Source organism: Chlorocebus sabaeus, chromosome 5, assembly GCF_047675955.1.
Source record: "Chlorocebus sabaeus isolate Y175 chromosome 5, mChlSab1.0.hap1, whole genome shotgun sequence".
Taxonomy (NCBI): domain Eukaryota; kingdom Metazoa; phylum Chordata; class Mammalia; order Primates; family Cercopithecidae; genus Chlorocebus; species Chlorocebus sabaeus.
In genome coordinates this window covers 16,919,863-16,946,567 of record NC_132908.1, presented here as the reverse complement: position 1 = coordinate 16,946,567, position 26,705 = coordinate 16,919,863, and the positions used below count along the sequence as shown (strand labels likewise).

The 26,705-nt window shown below is 43.6% G+C and overlaps 1 long non-coding RNA gene across 5 annotated transcripts in view; it reads left to right on the top strand.

Annotated features, from left to right (window-relative positions):
* Nucleotides 1-26,705, top strand: part of LOC103228968 (uncharacterized) — a 138,048-nt gene that overhangs the window by 32,375 nt on the left and 78,968 nt on the right. For 4 of the 5 annotated variants that reach the window (XR_495864.3, XR_012093028.1, XR_012093030.1 and 1 more), the window contains exons 1-2: nucleotides 20,939-21,197; nucleotides 22,620-22,785. The exons of the other annotated variant lie outside the window; for it this stretch is intronic. This is a non-coding gene — a long non-coding RNA (uncharacterized lncRNA). Of the gene's footprint in view, nucleotides 1-20,938; nucleotides 21,198-22,619; nucleotides 22,786-26,705 lie in introns of those variants that run through there. 5 annotated transcript variants of the gene reach the window in all.

The following is a 26,705-nucleotide window of genomic DNA, read 5'->3' as shown; positions in this document are numbered from 1 at the left end:
TTTAACAGGCAACTGTTATGAGCTGCATTGGAATAAGAGGGATTGATAATATTTAGGGACCAATCAGAAAAGGACTGATGGTATTTAAGGACCAGTTACAAAACAGGCTGTTGGCAGTGACTCACACCTGTAATTCCAGCACTTTGGGAGGCCGAGGCAAAAGGATCACTTAAGCCCAAGAGTTCCAGATCAGTCTGGGCAACATAGTGAGACCCCTATCTCTCCAAAATATTTTTTAAAAAATTAGCCGGGAATGGTGGCATGTGCCTTTGGTCCCAGCTACCTGGGAGGCTGAGGCAGGAGGATCACTTGAGCCTGGGGGGTTGAGTCTGCCATGAGCTACGATCACACCACTGCCCTCCAGCCTGGCTGACAGATCCTGTCTCAAAAAAACCAAAATCAAGCAGAAAGTAAAAAAAATAGTAATAGAATATATTTCTTTGAATCATGCCTTCAATTGCATGTGCTCCTTGGTTAAGAACACTCATTGAGGATTATATTTAACTTTTCTGTTTTATTTTATATAGAAAAACCCATATTAGGACAAAATATGTCTTATTAGTGGTAAGCTGTGGTGACTCTGATTAATACTGCTTTCTAACTACTCTACAGGAAAAGTGATCTACAGGGTTTGCCTGTAGAAATATAGCAGTGCCACGGCCAGGTGCGGTGGCTCACGCCTGTAATCTCAGCACTTTGGGAGGCTGAGGGAGGCAGATCACAAGGTCAAGAGATTGAGACCATCCTGGCCAACATGGTGAAACCCCGTCTCTACTAAAAATACAAAAATTAGCTGGGTGTGGTGGTGCCCACCTGTAGTCCCAGCTATTTGGGAGGCTGAGGCAGGAGAATCACTTGAACCCAGGAGGCGGAGGTTGCAGTGAGCCAAGATCGTGCCATTGCACTCCAGACTGGGCAACAGATAAAGACTCCGTCTCAAAAAAATTAAAAAAAAAAAAAAAAAAAAAAAAGCACTGCCACTAGGCACTAGTGCCAGAGTGGTTGCATGCATCTTGATTCCCTGGAAATTCCTTGGAGCAGGAGTGACAGAGCCCAGTCCTGTCACTGAGTGGGTTCTTAAGATGACCACGGCTCCCGTTTTCCCACAGCCCTCTGTCCAGTCTTGACCAATGGGCAGACAGCACAGTTCTAATTTCAGTCACGGCACTGGCTTGCCCCTCTTGCTTGGCAGAGAAAGGACAGTGACTCCCTTACCTGGAAGGTTGTGCTCTTATCTAACAGAAGGAAGATGAAGAGGTGCAGAGCAGAGGATGACAGCCTGGGGGCAACATGACTTTTGCTGGATGTCAGAAATGCCAAGTCAGTCGCTATACCAACTTTAGTTCTTCAGTCCCACATCCCATTTGAGGTGCATATTCCTGCATTCTAGGGATACACCCAACTGACCTGTTTCATGGAGGGAAATTAGAGTTTGGCTTTGGCTGTCAGTTTCTGAGAGTAATTAAAGGGTTTGCTCCTCATCCTCCATGCCCTGCTATAATACACCAGAATGACACCTGGCAGTTTGCAGCTGAACTCAGACATCAAATAGTCAGTTACATATCTCTTGTCAGATAACAAATGTCTCGGACCCCACTGTGGAGAGGTAATGGGAATTCAGCTACCATGGGAACTCTACCTTAATTGCTGTAAAGGAAGACAGCAAGGGGGCCCAAATAGCAGAATAGATCCCTGTATCATTTTTTTCTTGCCTTGGCAGAGGTGTGGGTAGTGCTGGTGTATTAGGGTTCTCTAGAGGGACAGAACTAATAGGAGACATGTATATATAAAGGGGAGTTTATTAAGGAGTATTTACTGACACAGTCACAAGGTGAGGTCTTACAGTAGGTCGTCTGCAAGCTGAGGAGCAAGGAAGCCAGTCTTGAGTCCCAAAGCTGAAGGACCTGGAGTGTGATGTTCAAGGGCAGGAAGCATCCAGCACGGGAGAAAGATGGAGGCCGGAAGACTAAACCCGTCTATTCTTTCCACGTTCCTCTGCCTGCTTTTATTCTGGCCACACTGGCAGCTGATTAGATGGTGCCCACCCAGATTGAGGGTGGGTCTGCCTCTCCCAGTCCACTGACCCAAATGTTAATATCCTTTGGCAACACCCTCACAGGCACATCCAGAAACTATACTTTGCATCCTTCAATCCAATCAAGTTGACACTCAATATTAACCATCATAGCTGGGTTCTGTCAGTTGCTCTCCCAGGACTTTCCAGGGAATTCAGGTTAATAGAGATAGAAGATAAGGAAAGACTATTGCCTGGAAGAGCTGCCTTAGTGATGTTGAAATTGGAGGGAAATATACAGTGCTGCTGTGTTGGAATCTTCCCCACGAAGAATGCCTTCCCACCTTGGATCTACAAGGATGTCTTTTGTAATAGGGTGTGGCAGAAAAAGCAACAGACTAGGAGTCGGGCAGTCTCTGCTCTGCTATTTACATCCACCTAATTCCTAGAACCCACACTCAACCCGCAAACTACTAAGTCCTGGCAAAACCGCAGCCATTAGCATGAGATCCACGTTCCCAGTGCATGTTTAGATGGCCTTCTCTTCACCCTCTCTGATTCCTGGTTAATTAATGGTTTCTTTGCCACCCTGACTAATGAGTGTCAGGATTCATGAGCAGCAAGAAATAGAAAACCCAGCTCAGACTGACTCAGGCCAAAAAGGGTATCTATTGGCTTATGTAACGGATCTAATTGTAGGCATTGCTGGGTATAAGGACTCCTTTGATTTGACTGGGACTCAGTTTCTTGCCATCTCTCAGTTTTCAGTTCCTTTTCCTTGACTCCATTTTTAGCAGGGTCCTTCCTCCTGATGATGAAATGGTTGCCAGAGATGCTCAGCTTATATCGTCAAAGCTTCAACTTCAGTAAAACAGAGAGCCTGCTTCTGTTTCAGCAATCTCAGTAGTGTATGTCACCAGCTTTGGAAGGGTGATGCCCGTGATTTGGGACTAGATCAAATGTTCCCCCCGTGTAGTGGCTCATGCCTGTAACTCCCAGCACTTTTGGAGGCCAAGGCAGGCAGAGGACTTGAAGTCAGGAGTTCGAGACCAGCCTGGCTAACATAGTGAAACCCCATCTCTACTAAAAAGTACAAAAATTAGCCAGGCGTGGTGGTGGGCACCTATAATCCCAGCTACTTGGAAGGCTGAGGCAGGAGAATTGCTTGAACCTGGGAGGAGGATGTTTCAGTGAGCTGAGGTCACACCACTGCACTCCAGTCTGGGTGACACAGCGAGACGCTGTCTCCAAAAAACAAAAAACAAAAAACAAAAAAAACCCGGCCCCTCTCCCCAACCTCTGCGGGAGAGGAAGCCCCACTTGAATCACTTGGGTTAAAAGTAGGGGAAGGGTTAATCTCAGGTGAAAAGGAGGTAGTGCTGTTTCAAGAAGAGGAACTGGATGGATGTGGGTGACCCAACCACAAATACCTACTCTCCTTTAGCTCCCAAAACATAGCTCAAGGCTTCCTCAGTAGCAGGAATTTTACAAAACACTGCTGCCAGTTCCGATAAGAGGTGTGTTGCAAATACCTAAAATTAGCTGGAATTTGTAACAAGTTTTTATTTTTAAAAATAAATTAGAGTGGATTCAGAGTTACCCTGGTAAAGCTTTTCAGTGGTGGATATGTGAGCATTTTGATAAGCTTGGCTCTATTTGTGTAAAACTTTGAAAATTTTCACAACAAAAAAGGTATCCCCTAAAAAATATCAATTTTACTCATTTGTTTTCCAAAACACTTTTTTATAGGGAAGTAGGTTGTCAGAGAAGGGGTGCTCAGGCCTGCTTGTTAGACTAGAGAAGGCTTCCTGGCCAAGTGACAGCTCAGGATATGGGAAGTAGAGTAACAGCCAAGTGAGTGTGCATTTTTTTTTTTTTTTTTTTTTTTAAGAGATGGGATCTCTGTCACCCAGGCTGGAGTGCAGTGGCACAATCACAGCTTACTGCAGGCTTGACTTCCTGTGGTCAAGCCATCTTCTCACCTCAGCCTTCCTAGTAGCTGGGACTATAGGCACACCACACCACCTGGCTAATTTTTTATTTTTTGTAGAGACAGGGTCTTGCTATGTTGTCTAGGCTGATCTCAAGACCAGAACTCCTGGTCTCAAGTGATCCTCCCACCTCTGCCTCCCAAAGTTCTGGGATTATAATTATGAGCCACCACAGCTGACCCGCATTTTGAATACAATAGAAGAAGGGCTTTGCAAACTGTGAAGTGCCATAAAAGTATTGTAAGTATGTGGTGGAAGAATATTTTTGAAATATTGACATGATTTTTTCCCCATTCTTACTGCCTTTGTTTTCTCCTCACTCAGCTAAGCCAATCTATATTCATTCTGTCAGGAGGAAGACTGACAGCAGGAGGAAGAACAAAGGGTATCTTCTAACGGGCACAGAAAAGAGAGAGTTACTAAGTGTTCCCCATCACCAGAGTAGTAAAGAGGTTCCCCATACTGGGGGAACAGAGAGAGCCAGAAGTTCTATGCCTGAAGCTTTCCAATGGCAAAGTAAGGATTCCCCATGGCGGGTGAATGGGTAAACAATGGAAGCGTCCCATCCATGAATTATCATGCAGCCATTAAAACAAATGCATTAAATCTATGCCCGTTCATTCAGAGGGGGCTTCTGGTTTACAACACTAGCAAGATGTAGAGAAAGATGCTACAAAATTCCTTTTTATAGAATAAATGATGACCAGCCCCCATTGTTAACATAGACATTTGCATGTTTGCATACAGTTGCATGAGCATGGGCAAAAAGTATGAAAAGATACACTTTGCTTCCTAACACTGTTTACCTGGGGAGAGAAAATAAGCGGGAGGAATAGAAACTTAAAAAGCGTGCACAATAAAAAAGCATTGGTGGCAATTCCACTTATGTAGCATTCATATGCATACATATGTGTGTGAATGCGTGTGTGTGTGTATATGAAAAGATTACCACCAACTCAAACAGTACAGATATGTATGAAGAAACTCAAGATAAATAATAGTAACATTTGATTATTGAGTTTCCTTATACTTATCTAAATTGTTCAAATCATTTTCTCAAACTTCATGTATTTTCCTACTTTTAAGCAGGCAGTAACAGAACCCATCTTAAAGATAACACATTTAAATTTACTGACACACAGTAGGCACCTAATAAATAGTTTAATGAAAATGAATATAATTCTCAAAATTCAATAAAGCTCTTGTCATTGTGGAGACAGAAAGAACCATGCTTGGAGAAGCCAAGACAGCTGAGAAGATGCTCACTCTGTCCTCTCCTTTAAAGAAAAGCCAATGCAGATTTAAGAGGTTCCAAAATGATAGAGAGGAAAAGAGAGAGAGAAAGATTTCAACCTGCTGCTTTACAACCAAAACATTGCAGCAAGGACTGCAAGCCACATCATGGAATATATTGAGAATTTAGCATCTGATCATGAGCAAAATCAGAGACATGGATGGGCCTTCCAGCTACTGCTTTGAGTTTGCAGGGCTTGGAGGCTGTAGCAGTGAGTGGTGCTGCTGTCCTAATGTCATGACTGTACTAGGAGTCACTCTTTCGTCATTCTTCTGTCCGTTCAGATGAGGAGAGACAGGCTGCATGAACGATTTTATCCCCAGGGTCAAGTGGAGCATCTGGCATGGAACAGCCACTCAGTACGTGTTGGGTGAATGCATAAATAAGTAAGGGAATGAGTAAATGAAGGGTTGAGTATGTGAGTAAGTGAGTGGGTGGGACAATGGATGAATGAATAAATGTGCACCCCAGAAGAAGCCCTGACACAGCTTTGAATTATTCCTCCGGATGAGGCTGGCTTTGTGGAGAGCTGTCTATCATCCTTGCCTGCCCAAGGACGGTGACCTCTCAGCTTTCACCATGCATCTTGCAGCCATGGAAGGAAGCAAAATTAACTGGTCTCCATCAGCCTCCCCATTAAATTTGCTCAGCACCCATCATGTGTGAAATATTGACTAGGAACTGTGGGAGATGGGAAGAATTCTGGAAATTCCTGACTCTCAAGGAATTTGCAGGCTTATCAGACAGTTACCACACAAAGACATAAAAACATCCCCTGCTAAAATATAAGACCACACCAGATACATGCTGTAGGTATTCACCCCTACAGGAACTCTGGGGAAAATGGGGCAGGTGGAGTCACCCTTGAGGTCACAAATCGCTCTCCAAAGGAAATAGAACAACATCACAGCATGAACTCTGAAGTCAGCACAACTGTCTGCCTTGAATTACAGCTTCCACCAGGTGTCTGGCCTTGGACAAACTGCTTAACTCTCCCATCTGTCAAATGGAGATAATAATAGTAACATTCTCCCAATTATTGTTGTGAGGATGAAATAAGCTAATACTTAGGAAAAGCTTGGAACAGTCCTTGGCACATCTTAAGTGTGATATGTGTGAGCTCTTTCCTTGATTCTCATTCTGACTTGAAGAGGACTTTTAGAGGGGAGACCCAGGGAACAGTGGGGCAGCCTAGACAAGTGGAAGGTGTTATGCTGGAGGCTTAACCTAACCTGGTTCAAAGCCTGGTTCAGCTATTTCTACCAGTGTGACCTTGACTTAAACTCTCCAAAGCTCAGTTCCTCACTTATAAAATGGTAATAACAACACCAATTTCATTGAAAACATATGCTAACGATGCCATGATAAATAGTAGTTATTATTAAAGAGAAACAGTAAAGAAGACCCCAGAGGGAGGTGAATAAATTAAGCATGATGAGGCGCCTTGCTACTTCCCCATCTTTCTCTTCTTCCCCCAGATTTGTTCAAGGTCTCATCATTACTGGTTTGCATTTCTATTTTAATCCTGTTATAGGTTTACAGTATTTTCCCCCCTGCATCTTTATATGCTATAATTTGGGTGCTATTTTTACACAACGAAGCCATTTTTAACCGAGAACAGATTCAATTGTCTTTCAGCATATATCATTGTTTATCTTAATTAATGCTAAAATATTCTTAGGGGTAAAAACACATCCCACAGAGTATTATGCGAAGAAACTTAGCATTCATTTTTGCCTCCCTCTTTTCTGACATATCAATTTATAAAGGTTTTAGCATCCTGTTATTTCAATGACAATAATGCATGCTCTTAAGCGCAGACACCCATCTGTGGGAAGCAAGTCACAAGGTGTCAACAGCAGCAAGGTGTGTGTTGCAGTGGAGGTGGAGGATTGACAGCTGAAAGAAGAAGGGGGTTTTGCTGGTGAGAATAATGCCAAGTGAAGTAATATGCTTTGTCTCTGATTGATCCATGGAAACATTCCTTGAGTAGAACTGAATCTAGCTAGACTCCATGCTTGGAGTCTTTCTTACTAAGGCTACTATAACTCTAAGCCCAGATGATGGAAAATGGATGATGTTTTTACTCATCATCCATTCTCCTTTCTTCTAATAAGATGCCCCATGCATCTCTGGGGAAATGACCCTTTCCACACTCAACCTAAGTTTTTTGCCTCTCCCTCCAGCTCTAGGGTGGACTTGTGAAATAGAGCTGACCAATCAGTATCTACTATCTTTCTGTCCACAAGACTGGACAAGGGATAGCCATGTGACCCAATCAGAACCAACGGGACTCAGTTTTGAGATTTTAGATAGAACCATTGGGAAAGAGGGGTTCTCTTTCTACTGGGATGCTGACCTGGTAGAAATATTACCCAGAGCTGCCTATGACCATCTTTACTATGGAAAGGGAAGAGCTTGCCAAAGAATGAAGGGTATTAGTTTGTTCTCATGCTGCTAATAAAGACATACCCAAGACAGGGTAATTTATAAAGGAAAGAGGTTTAATGGACTCACAGTTCCACATGGCTGGGGAGGCCTCACAATCATGGCACAAGGCAGATGTGGAGCAAAGGCACGTCTTACATGGTGGCAGGCAAGAGAACAGGTGCAGGGAAACTCCTGTTCATAAAACCGTCAAATCTCGTGAAACTTATTCACTATCATGAGAACAACACAGGAAAGACCCACCCCCATGATTCAATTACCTCCCACTGGGTCCCTCCCATGACACATGGGACTTAAGGGAGCTGCCATTCGAGATGAGATTTGGATAGGGACACAGCCAAACCATGTCAGAAGCCAATATGAAAGAAAACACAACTGACAGATGGAGGCAGACTCTTGATGACAACTCCTGGATCCTGGATCAATTTTTGTTTAAAGCCAGTCTGCAATCTGCATCTTTGATATAAGCCAATGTATTTCCTTTATTTGTTTGTTTAAGCTAAATTAAGTCATTTGTAATTTAAAGAGTTCAGAGAGGTGCAGTGTTTCAGTAGGGAACTGTAAAAAGCAGGGATAGTCCGTAGATTAGAAGGGAATAATGTGATGTTGACCACATCTGGGAGAATGTGCTTCTGAGGGCGTCTTGCATCCCAAACCCACTGTCTTCCTAATCAAGCAATAGTTTGGTATCTGAGAAGTTCCAAGTAGCCTTTAAGTCACACAATCATCCTAGAGGAACTCCCAAGAAGCTGGGTGACATTGTGATATAAAATGTGAAGCTTCCCTAGGTTATGTAAGAACCTCTGAAAAGGGTTGATAGGAAGGGTGTACATTAGGTGCGTAAAGAACTAGGTGTGGGGGAACTAACCTAGTACAAAACAGATCTGGTGAACTTGGATTCTACCCTACTCGAGATGATGTTTGAGGTCTCTGATCTAAGTAGGGGTTTGGGGGCAGAATTATGACAAGTATCTATAGGAAGTCACTATCTTTTATTAAAAATTTGTTGTGAACCAGATACTATCCTAAATGACTTACCTACACTGTTGTATTTAATCCTCTCAACAACCTGATAAGTTTTGTCTTATTATCTCTGTGTTACATGTAAAGGAACTGAGGCTTAGAAAGCTGGAGTGACTTGGTCTGCCATGTCTAGGATTTCAACTCATGTCTGTATGACTTGAAAGCATCTAGTGGGTGTTGACATTGAGTTGTGGACTTGAAACAGAACTTTGGCCAATGGCTGGGGGACTTGGAAGAGGGGACAGAGTCCAGCCTCCAAAAGTTAGAAAGCTGCCAAGACTAAGCTTTTGGTCAGAGATTCAACCTTCCAGGGGCAGACCCTGATCCCAATGGGAGAGTAGACTTGATAGGGAAACTGAGGCAGGATCCTGGGACTGGAGCCAACACAGGGAGCATTAGTTGGGAGGGTTGTTGTGACCAGTCAACATGCTTCTAGGGGCTTGTGGCAAAGAACAAACACAGAACTCCAAATGAATTCCCTGCCAGAGCTTGTTCAGAGTTGGCTTGGGGATAGGAGAACCTGAGGGGAGAGTGAGACAGAGAAAAAAGAGAGTCTTGTGGAATCCTAAGATTAAAAAAGAGAGGAAGAAAAGATGCCTTTTATTTATTAAACAACGATTATAAAATACCTAACACATGGCCACCATTGGACTAGGTTCTTCCCACACATGAAGCTCAGAGAGGTCAAGTGAGTTGTTCAGGGTCACACAGGAGCTGTGCCTGGCTATGAAGCTGTATCTGCTCAAACAAAGGTCTTTTCGTGGTGCCAGAGTCTACATTTCCCAGGGCACTAAGGTAGTGACTTGATCATCACCACCAAATATGTGTTGTAAGGACAGCTCACATTTACAGATATTATAGCTACTCTGTGTCCTTCAAGTTGCTAAGGACTTTACTTGGATTATCTCAACTTATCCCCCAGACAACCTGTGACATTTAGCCAGGCATCGTCATCATCATCATCAGCCATCGTTATCCTCATCCTCATCATTGTTCTTGAATGATGAAAATTGAAGCTCAGAAACTCAACCTGTGCCAAGATTACAAAGCTAGCAAATGCAGGGTCAGAACCTGAACCCAGGAAACCTGCACTTTTAGAAGTGCCCAAGCTTATATCTCCACCTACAACTCTGCCTCAGTTTCTCCCTCTGTAAAATGAAGGCAGTAATAAGGCACCTCATAAGGTTATTGTGAGAACAAAATGAACTGCTGCATACTAGGAGCTTAACAGACTGGCAAAGAAAACTCCGTCAATGTTGGCTTTCATCAGGGCTATTTTAATTTTTGCATCACCCTCTTCAAAAGGGCACTTCTCGCTTTCCCACGGCTAAGCTGCCACCCTCAAGTGTGCTGGAAAAAAAGGCTGGGTAGCTTACAACGTGCCGGGGCCTCTTAGTGTAATCCTGGGGCGACAGATAAAAGAAGCTCGCTTGACATAACTTCATAAACCCATTTTAATCTAAACATTGATTTTCCTTTGGAATGATCCCTTTCCCCTTGCACACAGTCCCACCATGCCTCTAATACAGACATGGGTATTGATAACATTATTGAGATAAAACAGTCGCCTCTTTCTTATTGCCTTTATTCATCAGTCACCCCGGGCCTGTCTTTGTCTTTTTTCATCCTCTGCTACCCGCCATAACTCAAGGTGAAAGTTTCCAGTAATGACAAGTAGTAAAATATGAGAGATTTAAGCAAATTCAACTGGAAATAATGGGAAAAAATATTATTCGCTCCGGACAGATGCTTCTCTTTTGATCTTCCTTGTCCAAGATACATTTTTTAAAAAATACTCCTTTGATAGCAAGAAGCGAGCAGGCGCTAAAAGGAAACCTTATGTCTTTGTTGGGAAATAATTAGTCTGATTGAATCGCTTGCTTTCTGATGGACAAAGGAGTCTTTAAAGAAAATCATTTGTGTTCTCTGGGCTCCTTCAGGCAACACAGCTTTCTGAGGCTTGGGCTTTTAGATGAGAGTTTGGGGAATGGAAAATTTCCCTGAATAAGAAATCAGAAAGCTTGACCTACACAGTTACCTCTCTCTTAACATGACAACGATTGGCAATTACTTTTTGATCCAAAGTGTGAGGATGAATATGGAAAGGTAGGGCGAATCATTCTCCTTCTTCTCAAGCTCATTCGCTCTTTAAACCTGCACCTGAAGCTGATTTTCTTTTCTTTTTTTTCAGTCCCAGCGATTCAATATAATCTATAGCTGGAAATACCTATGTTAGCTGCAGCTGGGGGGAAAAGCAGTTGGCAAATTCATGAATCAGGGCTTCTTTGCTTTTTCGATTGTGAAAGGTAACTTCCGACAGCTTAAGGGTGATTTGGAATGAAGCGTGGGTTGGTTCCACGTGTCAGCACATTGCCTAGTTGTTCCAGCCAGGCTGGCTGTAATGAAGCGTGGACATCCATAGATAGTTTCAGTGTCAGGGACACCAGTGGCTCTAATGAAGAGAGGACCTTAACTTTGATGCAGAATCATGATTGTTTATAGCTGTGTGGTGAAGACTGAGGCTCTGAAATCCATCACACTTGGGTGAAAATGCTGCTTGGTCTACAATGTGAAGTTGATTGCTTAATTCCTCTGATACTCAGTGTCTTTACCTGTAAAATGGTGCCAATATCAAAGTAGCTGTCTTGTATACCAGTGTTTCTTAATCCTAGCATTATCAACATTTGGAGCCAGGACATTCTTCATGGTGAGGGGCTGCACTGTGCTTTGTAGGGTGTTTAGCAGTATCCTTGGCTTCTACCCACTAGATGCCAGTAGCAATCTCCCTCCCACCCCATTATGACAACAAAAATCGCCTCCAGACACTGCCAGTGTCCCCTGGGAGGTACAATCCCTCCTCCTTCCCCTCATTGAAAGTCGCTGCCATGGACTTATTGTGAGGATGAAATGAAATAATCCATACAGTGCTCTCAGACACTGTTTAGTAGATACTCCATAGTCAATGCTCAATAAAAAGTAGTTGTTACTCAGACACCAAGAGGGTAACAACAGGCACACAGACACTGGGGCCTATTTGAGGGTGGAGGATGAGAGAAGGGAGAGGAGCAGAAAAAATAACTATTGGGTACTAGGCTTACTACCTGGGTGACGAAATAATCTGTACAACAAACCCTGGTGGCACAAGTTTACCTATATAACCAACCTGCACATGTACCTCTGAACCTAAAATAAAAGTTTGAAAAGTGAATGAATGAATATTAGTTGTTACTGTATTAATATAGAAACACAACACAATCAATTTTTTTTCTCTTGAGGAATCGTATAGAACCTCTGGATCTTTAGGGTCCCAATTTCCCTGATGTCAGCTAGGAATCCTCAGTTGCCCCACCTGCCACTTGCAAAATGTTTTGCTTTTTGGCAAAACCACCCAGTGCCAGGAACAGGGAAGTCGATTTCCAAGTGGTTCTGTGAATGAAGGGTGTCCTTTCACCATAGTCTCAGGTAAATAGCTAACACACCTGGGCTTAATGCCTGGGTGATGGGTTGATAGGTACAGCAAACCACACAGGCACACTTTTACCTATGTAACAAACCTGCACATCCTGCACGTGTACCCCAGAACTTTAAAAAACTGTTTAGAAAGGATCAGGAAAGGAGAGATCATATCCATAGCAGTAGGGACAGCAACACTGAGTATCTGAGTAATTAGACGTCAACTGAAGCCTCCTCGTCCTTTGGGGAGGAAGCAGGATGCCCAGAAGAGGTGATTGCAGTTGCTCCCTGGGGCCTGAAGGTCTTGTGTGCATGCTGGAGTGGGAACAGGGGCAGAGGCAGTATTCTGAATTGCAGATGGCAAAGAGAAACAGATGCAATCAACTTTCTCCATCTATGCTTTAGTTCTAGCGACTTCTGCCACTTGATGGACTGCACAAAATAGTGACCACTGTTTGAACTCTATCACGGCCTGAGTTGTGTCTCCTCAAAATTCAAATGTTGAAACTGTATTTGGAGACAGGGGCCTTAAGCAGGCAATTAAGGTGAGGCCCTAATCCAATAGAGCCGATGCCCTTATAAGAAGAGAAAGACACAAGCGTTCTCTTTTACTCCTTGCACAGAGGAAAGGCTATGTGAGGACAGAACAAGAAGGCAGCTATCTGCCAGCCAGGAAGAGTGATCTCACCAGAAGCTGAATTTGCTGGCACCTTGATCTTGAACTTCTAGCCTCCATAACTGAAGAAAACAAATGTCTGTTGTTTAAGGCCCATCTTGCGGTATTTTGCTATGGAGGTCTGAGCAGACCAATACAAGTGTTTACCAGGTGCTTGGCGTGGTCACTCATTTCATTCTCATAATGACACTTTGCGGTAGGTTTTACAGAAGAGGAAACAGACTCAGAAAGGTTAAAAACATGTCCAGTGTCCATACAAATAGGAAATATACTGCTGGGCCTGTCCATCTTCAAAAAATGAGGTCCTTAACTGCCATCTGAATGTGGGCTGTCTCTATCCCCACATCACCATTTCTAGAATGTTGACATTGTACAAGTCTCTGTGTCAGGGGTTTAAATACATCAGCTGTTTCACTTTGGGAGACGAAGATGGGAGGATCACTTGAGACCAGGAGTTCGAGACCAGAATTTCCAATATGGTGAAACCTTGTCTCTGCTAAAAATACAAGAATTAGCTTGGCATGGTGGTGCACACCTGTAGTCCCAGCTACTTAGGAGGCTGAGGCAGGAGAATTGCTTGAACCTGGGAGGCTGAGGTTGCAGTGAGCTGAGATCACATTACTGCACTCCAGCCTGGGCGACAGAGCTAGATTCCATCTCAACACCCCCACTCCCTCCCCCCGCCCCCCCCCAAAAAAAGTACATCAGCTCTTTTAAATCTCTGGGTAGGGAACTCTTGCTGTGAGAAATGAGCTGATAGTTGGTCTTTAGATATCACAGAAACAGCTACTGAATTTTACTCTCTGCAATTTTAATCCAACCAAGGATACTGAGGGTGCATGGGGGTGAGGACTCAGAAAGAGAAGAGCACATTCAACTCCAGGTCACTCCAGGTGAGTTCACTCCAGGTCAAGAGTCAGTCAGTACTATTAGTGGCTGCAATTTGCTTTTCAGAGATCTGCTTTTATGCAAATGAAAGCAAGAGGTCTCCAACTAAGGAAGGGGAATGAACATCCCTCCTCTGCCCTACAATTCTATTCCAAGATTTCTTTCTCCAGCTGGGGGCTTAGCAACAAATTGCATCTTCCTCCTTCATTTCCTTCCAAGGACAATGAATAATAATAATTCAAAGCAGAGCAAAGAGCCTGCATTTACACAGTGCACATTTCCAGTGTGTTTCGAGATTACCTGATTTTACCTTCAAGTCATCACGGGAGGCAAGTGCTTTCTGACAGATGAAGTAAAGACATAGAAGTGAGGACTCTTGACCTCACCCCACTGCATTTTCCCCAGGTGGTGCATTTGGCTGGCGGTAATGCTGTAGCCACTTGGCATCCATCACAGGTAAGGGCAGCAGAATTAGAGGCAGACTGACCTAGGTTTGAATCCTGCCTCTGACCCTAACCATCTGACACTGGACACATTAACTTATCTCTTTGAAAATGGTTTAGAGAAAATGAAGATGGTGATCCTAATGATCTCCTGGGGTCAACCACATACAATTTGAGGGGATCTATGGAAAGCACAGTGCCTGGCATATATATGATCAATGCTTAGCAGTTGTCTTTGCTGTTCTCAATGGACAAGAACTTTCTAGAATGTGTAAGGTCTGTGCCTAAGCACTTTCTTTCATGATCCTTGGGCATCTCCATGTCATGGGGTCCTCTGAAGGACCTTAGAGGTCATTCTTAGTTTGGCTGGTGCTTCCCTTGGGTAGGAAAGATGATGTAGTTCTGAACCAGGTAGTATTTAATGAGTGTTCACCCAATTCTTGGCCAACTACTCTAATGACCAAGAGTCCACAGAGTCTGTTGTTTATGAACCCCAGCCTTGAAGTCAGATCAAGTCCCAGCTCAGCACCTATTAGCATATGTCCCATTGGGCAGTTGTGAGGATCCACTGGGATAAGGTATGTGCTATACTCAGCACACTGGCACGCAGTACGATGGAGCTGACACAACCTTCCCACCAGCCCCTTTCTCCCCATTTCCTCCCAGGGCAGATGGATGTATGTAGCTCTGCAAGTTGGTTAAGTTTCCCTTTTCCTTCTCTCATTCCTTCACTGGAGGATGGCTAAGGTTGCAGTGAGCCAGGATCGCGCCACTGCACTCCAGCCTGGGTGAAAAAAAAGATATGGGTTTGATTAGGGGCTACACACAGAGGAGAGAATGCAGTGGTGGTGGGCTGTGCAGGAAAACCTCAACTGCTTGCAAACAGCATGTAGCTGTGGCTGGGCACGATGGCTCATGCCTGTAATCCCAGCACTCTGGAAGTCCGAGATAGGTGGATCACCTGAGGTCATGAGTTTGAGACCAGACTGAACAACATGGTGAAAGCCCGTCTCCATTAAAAATACAAAAATTAGCTGGGTGTGGCTACTCGGATAGTTTTCCTGGAATGACCCACATTGGTTCCTGTGCTCAATGTCTCCTTTCCATCTAGATGTAGGAATCTCTCCTCCATAGCTATAGCCCTGATGGATAGAAGCAGATTTAGAAATTTTTTTGGCTTTTGAACCATTTAGTGATGACTAGGCACTTAGACCTCCCCCAACCCACAACCCTGTTACAGTTACGCCCACAGCATAAACATGGAATCTGGTGTCAAGGAACCTCGGATTCTAACCTCAATTTTTATTATAATGGGGCTAAAAGGCAAGACAATGTCTAAAATTTATCCCAGTTTGGATATTCTGCGTTCTTGTCATTCCCTTGATAAGCAACGCAAAAGTTGATCAATCCTAAGAACTAAGATGATGAAGCACTCACACCACATCTTATATTTCATCCTCTTTCCTGTCTGCTTAGCCTAAGCTCTGCTTCTCGTCAGGAAGATTTGTGACAAGTCATGATAAATTATTCCCAAAGCTCACTTTCCCCACGACGAACAACATCCCTCACCGTGGGTGTTGGGCTAAACCCGTATTAACCTCATTAGGGAGGCACCAGGTTCAAGAGGCTGAAGAAGAGACCCGGAGCCAGTAAATAAGACATGGGGTGGCTGGGTGCGGTGGTTCACGCCTGTAATCCCAGCACTTTGGGAAGCCGAGGCAGGCGGACCACCTGAGGTCAGGAGTTTGAGACCAGCCTGGACAACGTGGTGAAACCCTGTCTCTACTAAAAATATAAAAATTAGTCCAGTGTGGTGGCATGTGCCTGTAGTCCCAGCTACTCGGGAGGCTGAGGCAGGAGAATCACTTGAACCTGGGAGGTGGAGGTTGTAGTGAGCTGAGATCGCACCATTGTGCTCCAGCCTGGGTGATAGAGTGAGACTCCATTTCAAAAAAAAAAAAAAAAAAAAGACATGAGGTTTGATTAGGGGCTACATACATGGGAGAGAATGCAGTGGTGGTGGGCTGGGCAAGAAAACCTCAACTGCTTGCAAACAGCATGTAGTTTGGCCGAGTGCATGGGCTCATGCCTGTAATCCTAGCACTTTGGAAGGCCGAGGTAGGTGGATTACCCGAGGTCAGGAGTTTGAGACCAGCCTCACCAACATGGTGAAACGCTGTCTCCATTAAAAATACAAACATTAGCTAGGTGTGTGGGCACATGCCTGTAATCCTAGCTACTCGGGAGGCTGAGGCACAAGATTTGCTTGAACCGGGGAGGCGGAGGTTGCGGTGAGCTGAAATCGCACCACTGCAATCCCGCCTGGGTGACACCGAGAAACTCCATCTCAAAACAAAAACAAAAACAACAAAAAGCAGCATGTAGTTTATATAGCATTTCCACTTAGCATCCTCCCCTTAATGACCTCCACCTGGCAACTTTCATTTAATCCAAAACTTAGGGTTTCAATTCTCTGTACAACACATGTTTCATGGGACAGGCCAGGAACTCAGATGTTCTTCACAGACAAGGAAAAAAATCTCCAGGTTGGCTACTCCTGATTCCCTAGCTCAGAACGCACATTCAGGTGCATCTGCCATACAGAGTTATTCTAAGGGTGTGCTTTAGTTATTGCTGTCAGGTGCATTTACCCTACAGTGGCTTATGACGTGGTTAAGAGTAGACGTTTGAAGTCAAATCCCATCCTGGCTGCTTGCTAGCTGTGAAACTGAGACCTGTTCCTTCTTCAACATTCATTTATCCATTCATTTCAAAAACTAGTACAGAGATACTCCTTTGGTGCCGTGGATACAGTGATGAACAGGGCATACACTGTCCCCTCCCTGCCTTCAAAGAGTACAATCTACTGGCAAAGACAGCCCTGACAAAGTGTGACCCAAGCGAGGATATGGGAAGACCCATTTTTATGAGATCATTTGCGGAAGCCCCTACTGTGGTCTGGACAGGGTAGGAGTCAGGGAAGCCTTCGCAGGGGAGCTAAGCCTAAGCAGAAAGTGAAGGCTGAATATGAGATGGAGGAAGGGAAGCTTTGCCGGGCAGAGAGACCCCCATATATGGAGGTCAGAGAGCTAGAGACAGTGGAGTGCCTTAAACTCTAAATAAATTGAGAAAAGTTAATCCGGAAGTTTCTACTCTGTGTGTGTATATATGTGTGTGTGTGTGTGTGTGTGCACGCGCGCGCGTGCGCGTGTGTGTGTGCGCACGCGCGCGTGCGTAGTTTTTTTCTTTCTTTTCTTTTTCTGTCTTTTTTTTTTTTTTTGAGACGGAGTCTCACACGTGCCACTCATAATGGCACGATCTCGGCTCGCTGCAACCTCCACCTCCTGAGTTCAAGCTATTCTCCTATCTTAGCCTCCCGAGTAGCTGGGATTACAGGCACCCACCACCACACCTGGCTAATTTTTTTCTATTTTTAGTGGAAATGGGGTTTCACTGTGTTGGCCAGGCTCTTCTCAAACTCCCGACCTTGTGATCCGCCCGCCTCGGCCTCTTAAAGTGCTGGGATTACAGGCATGAGCCACCGCGCCCGGCTGGTTTTTTTTCTTTTCTTTTCTTTTTTCTTTTAGTGGAGTGTGTGGTAGAGAGGGAAGCGGTGAGAGCTAGGACTGGAGAGCGACTGGAGAGCTAATTAGGGCCAGGTTATGAAAGGGATTCAGGATCTATTAAGGAGAATAGACTTGTATCCTCAAAGTAATGGGAGCCTCTTAGACAATTTTAAAGAGGGAATTACATGATCGAGTTTTTATTTTGGAAAAATCGACTGAATTTTGGAGAATGGTTTGTGTGGGAGGAGAACAAGTTGGAGGATAGAGCAGTAACCTAAAGCGATGGCCAGAATGAAGGCTGCTTGAGGGCTGAGATCTTCATCAGTTTTGTTTCTTTGAGCATCCTAGGTTCTTGGAACAGAGATTGGTACATACCAGACAATCAGTAATTGCTTGTTGGGTGATCGTGGCCTAGACCAGGGCAGTGGCTGTAGGGATAAAGGGATTCATGTGAATTCGAGACCTAATTTGTGGGCCAAAGGAAAATAATTACTGATGAGTAGAAGGGAGTTAAGAAGGATTTTCAGTGTTCTGGCTTGAGCAACTGAAGGGAAAATGGTGACATTTTCTGAGGTGAAAAATCCTTAAACTCTTTGAGCCTCAGTTTCCTCATCCATAAAATGGGACCGATATCCCACATCTCACAAGTATGTAAAGGGTGTAGCCTAGTGCCTGATACATAAGGGGTAATCAGTGTGTCAACGTGTCCTCCACGCTCAGATCTCTATAGCATGCAAAGTCCCCTCTACAGGTTATGAAGAGAGCCCACGTGGACATCTTCCCAGGGTCTCCAGGTTTGAAGTTCCCAGAGATGGTGTGAGGAGCAGCAGCAAAAGCCCCACAAGTAGAAATGTCTAGCCAGGAAATGAAACAAGCAGCTGAGATTGCTAACTGGAGTTTATTTTCTAAAAATGAACAGCGATTCTCAGTATGGCGCAGTCACCTGCAAACCTGGTCCTTAATAAGCTATTCTGGTCTTTGTCAACATGAAGAATTTGATTGGACAGAGGAGTAGATTGGTGGTGAGACTTTCTGTAGCTAAGGGGTAGTTGGGGTGGTGGGAGGCGGGCAATAATTTAGCAGAAAGGAAGCGAGTTTGTTTTTAAACTCACAATCCTCCCTGGGGTACAACTACTGAGGGTCATTTCTCCAGTCTCATTTTCTGGGAAAGTGGAATTGTAGCTGGTTATGGGCAGCCAGGGCATTGTAGAGGTTGCAGTTTCCTGTGGACAAGTTGCAACCACTGGTGTTAACAAGGCCCAGGAGGTCACTTGGAGCCCCTGCCACCTCTTTCTCTTCTATCTACTCAATGGATGGAGACCAAGCAACAATTCTCTGCCATGCACCACAGTATGCTAGTACTGAGGTTACCGAGATGCACGAGTCATAGCCCCTGCCTTTTGCAAGGGAAACAGACCAGCAAACAGGCAATTACAATCCCATAGAATGGGCATCCGTATTTATTTCCTAGGGTTGCCATAACAAATCACCACAAACTTGCATGGTGGTGGAAGTTTAACACAACAACAGAAACTTCTTATCTCACATTTCTGGAGGCGAGCAGTTCAAAATAAAGGTGCCAGCAAGGCTAGGCTCTCTCTGGTGGCTCTAGAGATTGGTCATTTTTTGCCTCTTCATAGTTTCTGGTATTGCTGGTTATCCCTGGTGTTTCTTGGCTGGTAGAAGCATCACTCCAGTGCTTGCCTCTGTCACCACATGGGATTCTCCCTATGTGTCTCTGTGTTTCTTCTCTTCTTGTAAGGATGGCAATCATATTGGATTTAGGGCCCACACTATTCCAGTATAACCTCGTCTTAGCTCAGTTATATTTGCAAATACCCCATTTCAATTAAGGTCACATTTGCAGATACCAGAGGCTAGGACTTGAACATATTTTTTAGGAGTCGGGGGACACGATTCAGCCCACAACAATGTGAGTACAAGAGTGCCTGATGTCCTGTCGAATCAGATTTTACCTTGTTACAAGTGTTAAGGGAGCAATCCCTGTGATGTAATCTACAGTTCTCCCTCTCCCTTTTTCTTTTTCTTTTTTTTTTTTTTGAGATGGAGTTTTGCTCTTGTTGACTATGCTGGAGTGCAATGGTGCAATCTCAGCTCACTGCAACCTCTGCCTCCTGGGTTCAAGTGATTCTCCTGTCTCAGCCTTCTGAGTAGCTGGGATTACAGGCATGCACCACTCGGCTAATTTTTGTGTTTTTAATAGAGACGGGGTTTTACCATGTTGGCCAGGCTGGTCTCAAACTCCTGACCTCAGGTGATCCACCTGCCTCAGCCTCCCAAAGTGGTGGGATTATAGGTGTAAGCCACCACACCTGGCCTACTTCTTGACTTCTTTCTTCCCCTTCTGTAGTTTTGTTAACTCATACTAATTGGTCATCTCCTGCATATTAGGCAGAGTTCTAGAAATCAGTGATGGAGTGCAGAGACCAGACAGACATGGTTCCTGCCTCTGAGACTTATGAGTTGTGGGGGAAAGAGACAGCAGCCAAAGAACCACATAAATACATGTCAAATGACAACTGGAACAATTGGAAGGGGAGCCCTTCTGAATATGCGGAGTAACAGCTTGAACTGACCTCCCAGGGGAACAATTCTAAGGCCGTAAAGACCAGTCTCCAGCCATAGAGTGTATTTCTGCTCTGTAAGCATCAACATCTTCTAGTCTGCAAGATACAGGAAAAGGAGAGATAGAAGGTCATTGATTTACTTGGGTCCATGTATTTGAAACCGTCTGCTTGAGAAGCAGGCGAATAGGGAATGAGGGTAACCAAGGGTTAAGGTGTAAGCAAAAGAAGAGCAGGTGCAGCCAGTTCTAGGCAAGATTGGGCAGCATATAGGCCACATCCTCACTCCTGAAACAACAAGATGGAAATTTCCACTTCAGCCTCTGATTGACCACAGGCCAGGTCTCCACTTCAGCCTCTGATTGGTCATGTGCCATCTCCACTTCAGCCTTTGATTGGTCCTGGGGCAATCCTTCATAAGGTGTAACCAACTGGAGCCCTCTAAAGGGCACAAAGTGGGTGTTACCAAATTCTTTTAGCTTAATAAGAACCCTTAAAAACATTATAATTGGAGCTTTTGAACTGCTTGTTCAAGCCTGCTCCCACTCTGTGTACTTTTGCTTCAATAAATCTGTGCTTTCATTGTTTGGGGTTTTTTTGTTGCTTTATTTGTATGTTTTGTTTGATTCTTTGTTGCACCAAGAACCTGGACAACTCACAGTCAAGCATTTCCATCCCGTTAACAGTTGGAAAATGAGCCTGTGTGACAGGCCTTCCATTTAGCAGGTGAATCTCAGCTGCTACGTAAATCGTCAAAGCCGGAACTTGGAATGTGAATATAGCCATGAGAGTGCCTCAGCAAGGAACCATTATGAGGTACCGATAAACTGACCACCCTATAAAAACCAAGGGGGCCAGGAAATTATAAATGGTTCAGCAGCATCCAGGGAAGTGGGAAATACAAACCTGAGATTTTCTGTGGGGACTCTTGAGCAGCCTTGGGGAAGTCACAACCAGTTGTGAGGGGCTACAAAGGCAGGGGGTACGTGGTGTTTGAGGATAAATGATAGGCTGGACCTGGGCAGGGTGGGGAAGGGGACTTCCTGGGAAGCTATGCTCATGCTGTTTCCCAGGCCCATGAAGACAAAGCTGTCAAAAAATAAAAAATAAAAAAATAAGGCTTCCCATCCACACCCATGTAATACTATGAATGGATCTCAGAGTTTGGTGTCAAAACTCACCAAAACATACACTTAAATGGATGCATTTTGTTATATGTAAATGATATCTCAATAAAGTGAATTTTCAAGATGCTGGTGATAGCCCTTTTTGTTTTTGTTTTGTTTGCTTCTTGTTGTTATTTCAAAAGAAGGTCTTGCTCTGTTGCCCAGGCTGAAGTGCAGCAGTGTTATCTTGGCTCACTGCAGCCTTGACCTCCTGGGCTCAAGTGATCCTCTCACCTTAGCCTCTCAAGTAGTTGGGGCTATGGATGCATGCCACCATGCTCAGCTAATTGCTTTACAATTTTTTGCAGAGACAGGGTCTTGCTATGTTGCCAAGGCTGGTCTCAAACTCCTGGACTCAAGCAGTCCTCCCAGCTTGGTTTCCCAAAGTGCTGGGATTACAGGCATGAGCCACCATGCACAGCCCCTCTTTGTTTTAATTCTGGGTGTCAAAGCCACGGTAGAAGCCTTTCTAATCTTGCTCAAGGGTCATTGGATCCTGTATTATATAACATTAGGGCCTGGAGAGAATCCCAAGACAACTGAGATCAAGCACATCATTTTATGCAGGAGGTGACTTAGTCTCAGGAGAGGCAGCAAGGTCATAGTCACAGCAGTCAGAAGGATGCACCATAGATTGGAAAAATCCAGAAGGTGGGAGATGGGTGGAATGGCATGCTCTTAGACAATCTAGCCCGTGTACTGAAGTCAGAAGTTAGATCTGAGGTCATTCGGTTAATCAGATTTTGGTCCTAAAATTCCTGGCCGTCCACTTCCGTCTGTCCTTAACATGTTCTGTGAACACTCAGTCACCGCTACAGTCATACACAGATTGCATTTATTTTCATATCTCTTTGCAAAGGTTCTTCTGCATTGGGTGTCTTAATGTGTTCCGTGATCTGGGTCTATTTAGGATCAACTCAGACTCAGAAACCGGGGTGGGGCCAACATAATGAAATGGAGGAAATTATAAGCCAGGCATCATAGTCTGGAGCATAGATCTTGAAACATTTGTATGTATCAAAATTAAAGTACCAATCCCTGGGATTCACATCCAGATACTTTGATTTACTAGGTCTTGGTGTCTGGGAATCTGCATTGATAACCCACACCGCAGGTGATTCTGATGGAGGTGGTTCCAGAACTAGAGTTTGAGAGTCGCTGTCCTCTAGCAACCTCTGGATTAAACACGGAAGAAAACAAATAGACCTGGGTTGTTGACTGACCAATGAACTTTCAAGGTAACCCACATTCAAAATATTCTATATTTTTCAAAGGATGGTGATGGAAAAGAAACAATGACCACAAAAGCCTGTCTTGAACACAGACTTATTTGTGGCAGTTTTCAGGAGTGTATTATTTTCTAGTGATGGAGGGTTTTTTTAAAATTCTGCTAAGCCTTCTTTTGAGTCACTCTCTTGAGATATAATTCACATACCATATAATTCAACCATTTAAAGTGTACAATTCAGTGGTTCCAGTATATTCAGAGTTGTGTAACCATCATCATCAACTTTAGAACATTTTCTCCTCCCTCCCCAAGTCTTACTCCCATTAGCAGTTACTCCACATTTCCTCCCACCCCCTCCACCCCTAGGCAACCACTAATCTACTTTCTGTCTCTATAGATTTGCCTATTCTGGACATTTCATATAAATGAAAGAAAATGACACAGCTTCTTTCGTGAGTGGATTCTTTTGCCTAGCATGTTTTCAAGCTTCATTCATGCTGTAGCATGTATCATATCACTATTTCATTTTGTAAATTGCCAAGTAGTATTCCTGATGATGGATTTTAAGATGGAACTTCTCTCTTTTCACAAGTTGAACACCTATCTTTCCTCTAGAATAACATTTTCACAAGTTGAACATCTATTTTCCTTCTAGAACAAGAGGCTTTGTAGCAGATAGGAATGTCAGATGCACTGCAAAGACTTAAGAATGTTATTCAAGGCCCAAGTGACCCTTCCAGCCTCATCTCCATCAATTTTGCACTTTCTTCCATGATGTTCTAGCCACACAAGACGCCTCTGGGCTCTCCCCTACTGGTCTCTGGTCAAAATAACATGGATTCTTGTCTGTGCAGTGAATGCCTCCTCTAATTCTGAGCTCAAACATCTCCTTGCCTGAACCTTTCTCTCATTTTTGCCCCTCATCCTGATTGTAGATCTTTTCATTTTGTGCAATGATGGGTGAAGTCACCACCCTCTAGGCTAGTGACTTCTCCAAGAGAGGAACTGAATTTTCTTAATTTTTCTATTCTCAGTGCCTAACTAGTTCTTGGCAAGTATGGGGTACTTGGTTGAGATTTGTTGAATGACTGATTGAATGAATGAATGAACAAGTAAATGAAAGCTACAGAAGCCAGCATATATAGAATGAAAGTCATTTTTCCCTGCAGCTTTTAACGTAGCCATTTAACATACCCGAGGATGCTGAGCAAGGGACTATATAACGTAACTCCTGTTTGAAATGACTTGTTTGCAAAAGAGTAAACATGACAATTTAAAGAATATTAAACTGTGTAAGTAGGAAAAACAATCTGCTAACAGTGGTTCTCTCTGGGGGAGAGTTTAGAAGAGCTGGGGGTGTTTTCACTTTTTGTTTCAGTAGAGACTTCAAAAGAAGAAAGGTGGTGTAAAAATTGGTGATTTTTTTCTTTTATGGTTTTTGGGGATTTTTTAAACATAAAAATTATAAAAAGTAAATAAACAATAAGAAACAGAGGAAAAGGGATGTCTGCACATTGTTGGTGGGAATGTAAAGTAGTACAGCCACTATGGAAAACAATATGGATGTTCCTCTGAAAATTAAAAACAGAACTACTATATGATTCATACGAAATTTCTATCTCAGTTTAAGCCGTTGCTAGTTTGGGTCTCTGTTACTTACAGATGAACCTAATTCTAACAAACACAGATGCTGTAGACTTGGATCTGAGTACCAGGCTGGCTCTGGGTGACTTGTGGCAAATCACTTATCCCTTCTGTACTCAGTTTCCTCATCTGTTAGAGGAGAATGAAAAAACTTACCTTATGGGATCACTGTGAAGTTTCAAAAGCACAGTGCCTGGCACAGCAAGGGCATTTAATAAATGACAACTCTTGCCATTATTATTAGCAATAATGATAACAGCAGTAAACAGGAAAATGACAAATCAACGTATATGAAGATCCCTTTTATCTGTGACAGACTTTGAATCCGATTTGATTTATAGCCTGTCCGCTTATGCTGGGTGGCTTCACATATTGATTATTTGAAAATCATGTGGCTTAGCCCTAGAATGGAGGCTCATTTAATAAACTCCACTTATTGGGTGATTATGCAGAAGACAGCTGCAATGACCTCCGGGACAGAGAAGCCTGATGATAATAGGAGCTACCATTTATTGAGCCCTTACTATGAGCTAGCACTTAGTCTTTAACACAATCCCATGAGACCTTATAATCCCCATTCTACAGATGAGAAAATGAGTCCAGATAGGTTAAATGCTTTAAGATAGGTTAAATGCTTTAAATAATCAGTAAGTGGCTTATTCAAGATTCAAACCCAGGTTTTCTGAACCAAAGTTAGTGATCTTTTCATTAGACTAGTTGCTGCTCAAGCTACAAATAATATGGTGTAAAAAAAAAAAAAAAAAAGGGGCTTGGTATGGCTGCTCATGCCTGTAATCTCAGCACTTTGGGAGGCCGAGGTGGGCGGATCACTTGAGGTCAGGAATTCAAGACCATCCTGGCCAACATGGTGAAACCCTGTCTGTACTAAAAATACAAAATTTAGCCAGGCATAGTGGCAGGCACCTGTAATCCCAGCTACTCAGGAGGCTGAGGCAGGGGAATCATTTCAACCTGGGAGGCGGGGGTAGCAGTGAGCTGAGATCATGCCACTGCACTCCAGCCTGGGTGACAGAGTGAGACTCCATCTCCAAAAAAAAAAAAAGGAGGAAGGGAGATAACAAAAGGGTATTGGGGCTTTAAAGAACGGTCAGCAGTTTTCTAATTTTCACATTTGATGACTCATGTAATTCCCCAATGTGTCCTCAAAGTGTTGAAATGAAGTATGGTAACTTCTTGCTGCAGTTACTCATGCCAGGGAGTTCTGTGAAATCTGGGGAGGGGTTACCTCCAGTACCCAAGGATACTGACCAAGGGACTATCAGTTGTCCCTCTACATCCAATCTTCCTTCTTCCAAAGTAAAATGATTTTTCATGGAGCATATATTAATTGATGCCTAGAATCAACTGTTTCCCATCCTTGCTTGCAGCAAAGTGTGGCCATGTGTCTAAGTTTTGGCTAATGGGATATAAGTAGGAAGTTTTATGTAAAACTTTGGGGATGTTTCTTTAAAAGGAATGGGCATGCTCTTCTCCTTTGCTTTTCCCTTTCTGCTGGTTGGATTGCAGATGTAATGGCTGGGGCAGCCGCCTTGGCAATGAGGTGAACATGGAATTTGTGGTAGAAGACACAGATAGAAGGAGCTCGAGTCTATAATGCTGTCGTAAACCATACCAGCTTTCAACTATCTTACTAGACTTTTTGTGAGAGAGAGAAAAAATTTTCTATCTAAGTTTAAGTGATTGCTAGTTTGGGTCTCTGTCACTTACAGCTGAACCTAATTTTAACAAACACAGATGCTACCCTACCATTCATTACCCTATCCTCCCTTTCAGTAGCCCCCAATTCCTTTGTGGGGGAATTCTGTCACCAAATTAGATGCCTTTTAAAATGGACACATTGTATTGTACATATTTGTGCGGTATAATTTGATGTTTTGATACATATGTATTGTATAACGATCAAATCAGGGTATTAAGTGTGTCAATAACCTTGTCCATTTATCGTTTCTTTGTGGTGAGGACAATTACAAGCCTCTCTTCCAGCTATTTGGTAATCTACAAAATACCTTACTTTTAATTATCCTCACCCAACTGTGCAATAGAACACCAGACTCATTTCTCCTATCTAACTGTAACTTTGTACTAGTTGATCAATCTCACCCTTTCATCCCCTCTCCCACTCCCTCCCCAGTCTTTATTAACCATTGTTCTATTCTTTGCTTCTATAATAGCATCTGTGTGGTTTTTTTTTTTGTTTTTTGTTTTTTGTTTTTTTTTAGATTCCACATATGAGTGAGATCATATGGTATTTGTTTTTTCTTGTCT